The sequence below is a fragment of the Mirounga angustirostris genome, unplaced genomic scaffold, assembly GCF_029215605.1.
Source record: "Mirounga angustirostris isolate CCGP_5_RB_7025 unplaced genomic scaffold, mMirAng1.0.hap1 SCAF_9, whole genome shotgun sequence".
Lineage (NCBI taxonomy): Eukaryota > Metazoa > Chordata > Mammalia > Carnivora > Phocidae > Mirounga > Mirounga angustirostris.
Window position 1 is genome coordinate 43,321,699 of NW_026991717.1, and position 9,335 is coordinate 43,331,033.

Below are 9,335 nucleotides of genomic sequence, written 5' to 3' on the forward strand. Positions count from 1 at the left end.
TTTCTGCACCCCCTGTACGCCAGCCCGGGGAGTTAGGGTGCAGGCACAGGCTCTGCTTTCTCTCCCCATCTCCCATTCTGCTATGTTGAGTGGTGCTCTTTGACTTACGTGAGGACTGAGGTGTTTGCAGGGAGGTGTTGATGCTCCACAGCTGTTCACTGATCGTGCAAGCCTGAAGACACAAGCAGGCACCTCTCGTGGATCTGGCACCAACTGGATGGTGATGTATGAGATGAGTCAGGGCCAGAAAGACCATGCCCTGTAGAGGAGTGCTGATAATTTGATCGTGGACCTTGGAAGGCGGGGGCAGTCCAGGCCGGGTTATCCAAGTTTCTTGGAGGAGTTCTTCACCTTGGAACTTTCTGAGCAGCAGACTCACTCTCAGAACATTATCAGGGATGAAGTCCCTGGAATCAAGAAATCGTAGGCACACAGCACCTTTTTCTCCCAGTTCTTTTTCATTTACTATAGGGATCTATCTAGGTCTGCTTTCATCCTGCTTCCTACGAGAATTATATTATGTTGGAGTTGTTGAGGGACTTTGGGAAACCATAGTTCACCTTCTCATTTTACAGAGGAGGTCACTGAAGGTCATTGAGGGGGAGGGGCTTGCTCAGTGTCAAACAGCTGACAATAATGTAGGCAGAGTTGCTGCTTTGCCTTCCTCCAGCTTGCAGGCAATCAGTTAATTTATGCCAGTGAGCACGTCACTGATTTTCCCTAATAGTTGCATTGTCCAATACTCTACCTTACCATCAGACAACACTGTTAAATTTGCTAGAACCTTAGACCCACTGTAGGAGGGTGATGATGAAATCAAAGGTTTAATTCTCAAATTCCACATCTGAAACTTTGTAGAGGTTGGACTCTCATGGGGAATCTGAATAAACCTTATAAATCTTCTCCCTAGAAAAGTCCTACTCATATGTACAAATACACTTGTGCATGAGATTTCAAGAGTTTTATAAACCAGAGTCCACAAAGTACAGGCTCAGAAGGCCTGATCTCCAAGTAGACATTTCGCTATTGATTGGGAAGAATGGAAGCTCCATGGTAGACAGGGCTGTGCAAATGGGAGCTGGCAGCCCTCTGGGCCGTAAGCACTACAATGCCAAGTAACGTTCATTAGCTGCTTCACACGCCATACAGAACCTTTACCCACCGCTGTGTGGTGGGTCGTAGTATACCAATTTCGTCCATGAGAAAAGAGAGGATCAATAAGTTCAAGGGACTGTTCCCTTTTGCTGGAGCATGGCAGAACCAGAACTAAAACAGATCTTTGTCCCAATCTAGCACTTCCTCAGCTCTACTACTTGCAGTTTTGTCTCAGGATCCTTCCTGAACAACTTCCTGAATACCAACCTTTTTTAGATACAGATCTCTTCAAGGTCTTATTTAAAAAATCCTTGAAAGAGCAGTATCAGAAAGGGGCTGATAAAACAACCCAAAAGACAATAAACCTGTGGCTACCCTCTGGGCTAGTTTTCTCTAAGACTCTGGGGCAGTTCCCAGAACAGACTGGTTAGGACTCAGGAGGAGTTCCTGCGATCACCAGGGCAGCTTCCACCAAGGAGAGTGACTTAGGATCCTCCTCACATTTGCACTTTTCTCAAGAGTTACCCCAAGCAGTGGTGTCTGACACGTAGGCATTAGAACTTTATTACTGTGGTCCAGAGAACTGTCATTGCTTTGGAAGGAAGAAAAGTGGAACTTTGCTATCATATCTGAGTTATCTCACTCTTTTCCCCAAAGGAAAAGTGAGAGATGGGCTTAAAAGTGGAGAGGAGACAGAACACCTGCCACAATCTTAGAGAAGTTGAGGTAGGAGGACAAAAAAATAAATTTTAATTATTTTGTACGGGAAAAGGGGTCTAAAACAGGATAGTGGGACAACATAGAAGTCCGTGTCTAAGTGAGAGATTTCAAGAGTGGGACCAGTGACCTCTTCTATAATACTGCTCACCCACCCCAGGCAAGTGGGAAAAGCTCAAGTCCTTTATAAAAGTTCCTGTCTCACTACTTAGAATCATTGGACCCATCACTTGGACAGTAACTCGAATAGACAAAATGGGGAGCTATGTGCCTTTTTCACCTGAGTGTGAATTATTCTGGCCTTAGGCCAAAGGACAGCTGAGAGTTTTATCAGGAAGAAGTGAGCAGACTAAATTACTGTAAAACCCTTGTTAGGAGAATGGAAAGCAATGCTTTATGGGGAGGTAGAAGACACAAAGCTTCCTTATTTCAGAAAGAGGTCAAGGGCAGTCCCTGAATAAAGATTCTACACAAACCTAGAGATTCCCTTTCCTGCACAGGGTGGCAGGTCCCAAAGCAGAGAGGGTGAGGACCCAGAAAGTTTACCCAGAGTGAGCAATTTCAGAAGTGATACATTAGTCGCATCTGGTAAAGGGGGAAAGCACAGATTCCCGTATACTTCGGGCCCAGTTCTCGGTGATGGCACTCTCCATTGGCAACAGCTTGGAAAGGGAGAAAGAATGGGGATGGGGGACTTCGACAGTCTTTTTCACTAGTTATCTGGTCCCTTCTCTAAAAGTGGACGAGAATTGGTTTTGATGGGGGAGTGGGAGACAGGCTCCGGGCCCCCGAAAGAGAGCTGTGAAGAGTAACGCAGCATCAAAACGGGAGGTGGAAAAGCTGGAAAGCCATTATGCCAAACCTCCTCTAAAGGTCAAGGGCAGGCTGCAGGAAGGCTCCACACAGATTCTAGAAACGCCCTCTACAGAGAACATGGCATAGCGTTAAGCTTACAGGACAGGATCCTATAATCCATTAATAAGTCAGATTATCTCAAAAATGACCCGGTTAACCCTCCCCCCCTCCCCAAGAATGGGAGAAAAGTGCAGACCCCCAAGAGCCTCGGGCTATATTCTTGCCGGTCCATCCATCTCTCCCTTGGGAGCCAGCTCAACAAATCACAAGTGGTCAGGGAGGGAGTTACAGTGTTCCCCTTCGTGAATTCTCCAGCCTCTTATAAAAGTAGCAACTTGGGAGTTGATTTTGCACAGGTCGCAGAGAGAGACCATCAAGGGGATGGATGATTATTCCTAGGAGGTGACTGCTGAGGAAGTAGCAGGTGGTGGGCAGGCAGGAGCAGGGAGAGCAAAGAGCCAAGTTCCTGCATTTCCTAGCAAAGTCTAGAGCAAGTCGTGGGACAGAAATACCTCCCACAGGACTGAGGGTGGGTGTGTTCCAAAAGCAGGGCATGAGGAGGACGCAGAACATCTGTTCTGTCAGCCAGAGGTTTCTGAAGGGGCATCACCTACCTGGCCCCCAGAAAGGAGGAACAGGAGGTCTGTGTACGCCTATTGTGAATTTGAACCTCTGTTTCGCACAAAGTGCTGGGCGAGAGGCACAGAGAGCTGTGTGACACCGAGGTGACTCCTGAGGAGCTGGGGCGGGATGAGTGGGGTGGATGCCAATCCCCATCCAGAGAGTGAAGAGGTCCGGGAAACCGATTTCCCTTGGTGCAAGCCAAAGGAGGAAAGAAGGCTTTTCCTGTATTCTGACAGTCCTTCCTATTTGGGGGTGTCAAATGTTTTTGTTTTTGCTTTTATAAAATGACCCCCCGATAATGCAAAGTGGCTTTGCTTTCTGAAATCTTTGGCTACAGTGTTCTTACTGGGCTAGAGAAAAAGTTGTCAAGCCCACAACAGTTCTGTTTTGCTAATGTTTAAACTTCATTTGTCCATGAACTTTGAGACCAACTGAGCTAGTTCACAGTATCCTCAGCTGAATTTTAACATGACATCAGAAAAAAGGTTGTGGGGGAGCAGGGAACATTTGACAACTTCTCCCATATCAACATGCACCTGCCCTTCACTTTGTTTTTCCCATCCTGTAACAGATGGGTTTCTGGGCCCAGGGTTGGTTTGGAAGCATCTGCTGGTCCTTCAGTCCCCTGGGGTGCCACCCAGGTATAGACTCACTCCTTCCCCTCCCTTGCCACAAAAAACTGTACCACATTTCCAAATTATTGCCCCAAACCTGCCCTATATCACTGCGCTCTCTACAGTTAATATGGAGACAGATGCTGCCTAACATTTTTTCTCTTTTCACAGGGACAATGGGATAATTTGGAGATCGAGATAAAAAGACACAGGAACCAAGAGAAGGAGGAGCAACCAACTACCTGCAAGAATAACTCCCTGATGTATTACAGAGCCCTTTCTGTCCCTCCCTGGACCTGCTCCCAGGGTTTGAAGGGCTGGTCCAGGGACTGATCTACGTCCAGCTGTGCTGGGGTGCAGGCCAGGCTCAGGGCATTGAGGTGCCTTCAAATACTGTCAACAGGAGCCGATACCATGAAGAGATCGCTAAGGAAGGAGTTACTGATCTGACTGCCTGGCTTTACAACTCTGTTTCTCAAAAGAGCCTCCTTAGGCACACCCCCGCCCCCCGCGCCCCAGTTCCTGACTGTGGCCTGTATCTATGCTTCAAACCAAAATATAACAAAAAATTTGAATCTCTCAGAAGATGGACTTGTCTGAACATCTTCTTCACACAGTCCCAACCCATCCATGAAATTGCATATATGTCTACAAGGGAAACTCACAATAATAACCCAAGATCCTTCTCTTAGAGGGGTGAAATCAAGGATAACTGCCTACCCACCACACATTTCACCCTAATAGAGTAGTCACAACCCTATGCAAGACCCTTTGAGAGCAAAGATTCTTAGTTAGGGGCCTGGAAATAGGGCTCCAAGTATATATACCTATTTTCTTCTTTTTCTCTTTGGAGTACTACTTTCTATGACTTTGGGTCCAACTGATCTTTATTTTCTTCTTTTTTTGTATTCACCAGGTTTTCCAAAATTTCCCTCCCCTATTCTCCTTCATTCAGGAAAGACCAGACAGTAGAATGGCCAAAAGAGAAAGGGCCAGAGGAGAGGTTAGAGCTTTGTGGGCCCCCCAGCAAAGGGACCCAGAATCAGAAAAGGAGAGGACATAGCTCCCCCCCCTTCCCTCTCCCCCTCTGAAGGAGAGCAGGATACATCCATCACCTGATTCCCTACCCAGGCCCCTACACAACGGCCCTAAAAGTCACTCCAAGGGAAAAGTCAGCACCCCCAGAGGTCTAACCTTGTAGCAAACACCTATATCACTTGACATCCTGCCCAGACACTTCTATCTCCTAAGAGGATAAACACAGGCTTCATTCTAGGGTGTGGTTAACCTGTAGTTCTTCTTCTACCTATGACACACACATACAAAGAGGGCCATCTTAGAAAAGGCCCCTCCCTCTACCATATTCTTATTCTCAATTTAGCCTGAAGCCATAAAAAAGCCAAAGATTTCAGAAATAATGCGTTGCCCCTCTCCTGAGATGGAGGGCGGTGGGCATCTAGTTCCAATCTTGGTCAAAAAAACAAACAAAAAAATAACAAAAGAAGAAGAAGAAGAAAAAGAAGCTGTATTTTTTACTTTAATAAGAGTTTTATATGACTGTATCCCAGAGGCTAACCGAGGGCTGGTGTGAGTGTGAATAACACGAAGGCTCTGGACACCTAAGAGCAGAGCTCAGTGAGATCAATTGAGGCGCAGGGGGTGGGGAAGCCAGAAGACAAACACCCAAACTTCATGGAAGTCCACAGCAGGCCCTGGGGAATGCTCTAGATACAGCTGTGAGGGGTGCCATCTGCCACAGAGGACAGGGGTCAAAGCAGAAAGGATGAGAACCCATAATCTATCCATAAGTCGGTGGTTTCAGAAGTGACACCAGTCACTCCTCTCTAAGAAAGGGGGAAATGTGTAGATCCCATAAGCCTCTGGTGACATTCCTAATCCCCAAGGAACTCTTCCCCTGGGAAACAGGTTGTGAGCAAAAATGGAAACCTGTGGGTCCTTCAGAACCTAGTGCTAATTACCTGGCCTCTTATCAAAAGAGCTTAAAGTGGATTTTGACAGGTTGGAGCTCAGGAGGATACCGAGACACTGGGCATGAGGGAGGAGGCTGCTAAGAAGATGGAAGAGAGAGGTCAGAGGAAAGGAGGAAGAGAGCAAGAAAACAGCCTTGCACATTCCTGAAAGAAATTTAGGGAAACTCCTGGGAAGAGATCTAACCATACTGTATGGATACAATACGGCATATCGCAAAACAGGCATGATAAGAACAGTCCATCTGTGTTTCAGAGATTTTAGAAATGCATCTGTCCCCGGTCTCCCTGGGAAGGGGATATGTGTAGATCCCTATAAACCCAGGCAACATTCCTGTTGGCCACTGAGCACTCCCATGGGCCCTAGACTGAATGTCAGAGGGAGGGACTGTGGGTCTTCTTCACCTTGGTGTGATGATGTACCTGGCCCCTTGCAAAGGATACCTGACCTTTGGCTTTGATAGGGGAGCAGGAGACGGAAATTGAAGGCACTTGTTGACTAAAAGGAAGACTTGAAGAATGTTCCAGCATTGAAAAGGGACCCAGGAGAACTAGAAGTAAACAGCCACACTTTGCAGAGGCTCAAGACAAAAAAAGACCCCTCTGTATATAATTGGCCCAAAGACGCCAACAGCAGGAGAAGACAGCACATCGAAACCCAGGTGGAAGGAGAAGGCTTCATAGCCAGTGGTTCAAAGTGACATGAGCTGCCCCTCTCCTGAGAAGGGGAAGCCATGTCCTTGTGAGGCCTAGACCTTCGTCTTTGTCCCTGTGTCTTGCTGGGGCAGCAGTTTGGAAAGGCAGCCATGGGTTAGGGTTTTTCTCTCACACACTGTGAGTTACGTGGCCTCTTGCCCAGGATGGTGGAGAGCCCAATGGGCAGGAGGCATTAGGTAAAGATCAAGGAACTGGGCTCCACAGAGGAGCCTGCCATGGAGAATGCTGACTGCCTAACAGACGCAAAGCAGGAGCCGGAATACGACACCCAAACCTCATAGACTCCAGGGCACATCTCGGGGTGGGGGAAAGCTCCAAATATGGGCACTAGCGATGCCATCCAGAGCAGAGCGGGCAAGCTCCAAGGAATATGGGATGCAGACCTTAATGTGGTATCGAAATGTCTTTTCTTCTATCAGATGACAAGGACAGCACATAGGTGTGTGTGTGTGTGTGTGTGTGTGTGTTGTTTAGTCCCCTTTATAGATACTGAGTCAGGAAAAGTGGAGGAAATCTCAAAAGTTCTCCCACAACATGTGTGTGAGGATGCAGGAGCCACCTGCCCAGCGGTCATAAAAGATGCAATTAGTAGAACACTTTCAGGGGAGCTGGAAACTTTAAGGGTCTGTATCTTCAGCTACCCAGTCCCCAGCGTAGTCTCAACCAGCAAGGCAGCTGTGGACCCAAGTTTGGGGTGATCAAAATCAATCTCTCCCCAGTATACACACAGAGCGCCCTGCCCCCGCCCAGCCTTCCCCCCAGCACAGCCCAATCCCGAGGCCAGCAGCATTATACCTCCTGCCCTTTGCAGGGTACCATGTAGTTTGCTAGCAGGGAATTTAAGAGCAAAGACATGGTTTCATTCATCTTTCCCTCCCTTGCTTCTAGCCTAGAGCATGGCATAATCAGGCTCTGATATCTATTTATTAAGGAATAAAGGGAGGAAGGATGAGGGAGGGAGGGTTGGGGAGCTGACATCTGAGAACTTCACATGCCCACATCTAGCCTCGGTTCAGAAGTTTCTAGGCGACCTTGTCAGACATGCTCAGAGGCTACCTCTCACGAAGGGATGACTCCGAGTTCCAGCTTCCATGTCCAGCTTCGCCCTGAGATAGCAACATCTGACTCTGAAGACTAGCAGCTCTATCTTGCTCATCTTTGAATCCCAGCCTCACTGGGGAGTACCTCGCCACACTAAGTTCTCTCTGAAGAGTCGTATAATTTCCCTAAAGGCATGAACATTTAAAGTTCATTACCTAGGGGCGCCTGGGTGGCTCAGTTGGTTAAGCGACTGCCTTCGGCTCAGGTCATGATCCTGGAGTCCCGGGATCGAGTCCCGCATCGGGCTCCCTGCTCGGCGGGGAGTCTGCTTCTCCCTCTGACCCCCCTCCCTCTCATGCTCTCTGTCTCTCATTCTCTCTCTCGCAAATAAATAAATAAATAAATCTTTAAAAAAAAAAAGTTCATTTCCTAAAGCATTATAATACAGAATGAGGTGGGGGGGAGGCAGAGACTGTGGCTACTAGTCCCAGATGGAGGTAAAGGCATGGCTTTATCTGGAGGCTCTAACAGCAGGTTTTCCGACTGCCATCAGTGACCGCTGGTGATGCCGATGCGTCTGGGCTCCAGTGATGTGGAGGAAGGTGCACAAAGGGGGAAGTCTTCCCCCTTTCAGAACCCTGGACCTGTAGCTGGGAAGAGGATCTTAGCAGATATGAAAAATGCCACCACCTGTCTGATATTACCCCTTAGCCAATGAGTCCTGCTGCTCAAACACCAACCCCTTGAAAGGAATTAACAGTCTAACATCCTCCCAGCTCTTAAGAAGGCACCTGAGTCGCTGTTCGTTTCCAGAATTTCCTGAGATGATGTTTGTGGGCTTCATTCTTGCACTGTTGTTTAGATTGCCACACACACATGGATAGTAATAGGAGAGAAGGGAACCAGGGGAACCCCACACAGAAGATACTCATTGTTGCAGCAGAATGTGAGCAGGGCACAGACGTTCATTTTTGATGATCTCAACTGCAACTGGGAATAAAGAAATCTGTGACCTGGAGATCCCTAAAAAACAAGCAGTAGGTTTTCTCCAGTTACTTTCTTGTATTGCAGAGAGCTGCTTATTAGGGGAGAAAATGACCTCGATATGGAATTAAGCAAGTCATCTCCCCTTCCTGTGGCCTATATTCAGCATCTATTAAATTCTATCATACGTATTTTTTTGATAATAAAGTTTGAGTTTGGAGGTTAAATTTGAGGGCACCACACACTGATTCTACTAATAGCCTTCAACTCGAGCAGCTTACGCCCATTCTCACCCCAAGGTCAGAATCTCCTGCAGACCACATCCTACACAGCCAACTGTGGGGCCAGTTACAGTTCAAGGTTTCAGCTACCAAGGTTTTTGGTTTCCAACTTGATATTTTCTAGGGGATTCCCTTTACAGTTGGGGTCCTTTAAAAGGTCAATCACCTTTACCATCCCCTTTGAACCAAGAGTAACTAAAGTAACAGACACATTTCTAGAGGATACCACTCCTTAAGGTCTGACAAGGTCAGAGTCCAGAGTTTACATTATCTCTTGACAGGTTTCTTGGCAAGGGCCATCAAATATCCTAGTGGTATTGCCAAATTTTCCTGCTAGGGTCTCAGGGCTTCTCGACTGGAGTTCTGGGCATGGTGGCTCATTCAGCAAGGACAGGCCCAGCCCCTCTAATAGTTCACTC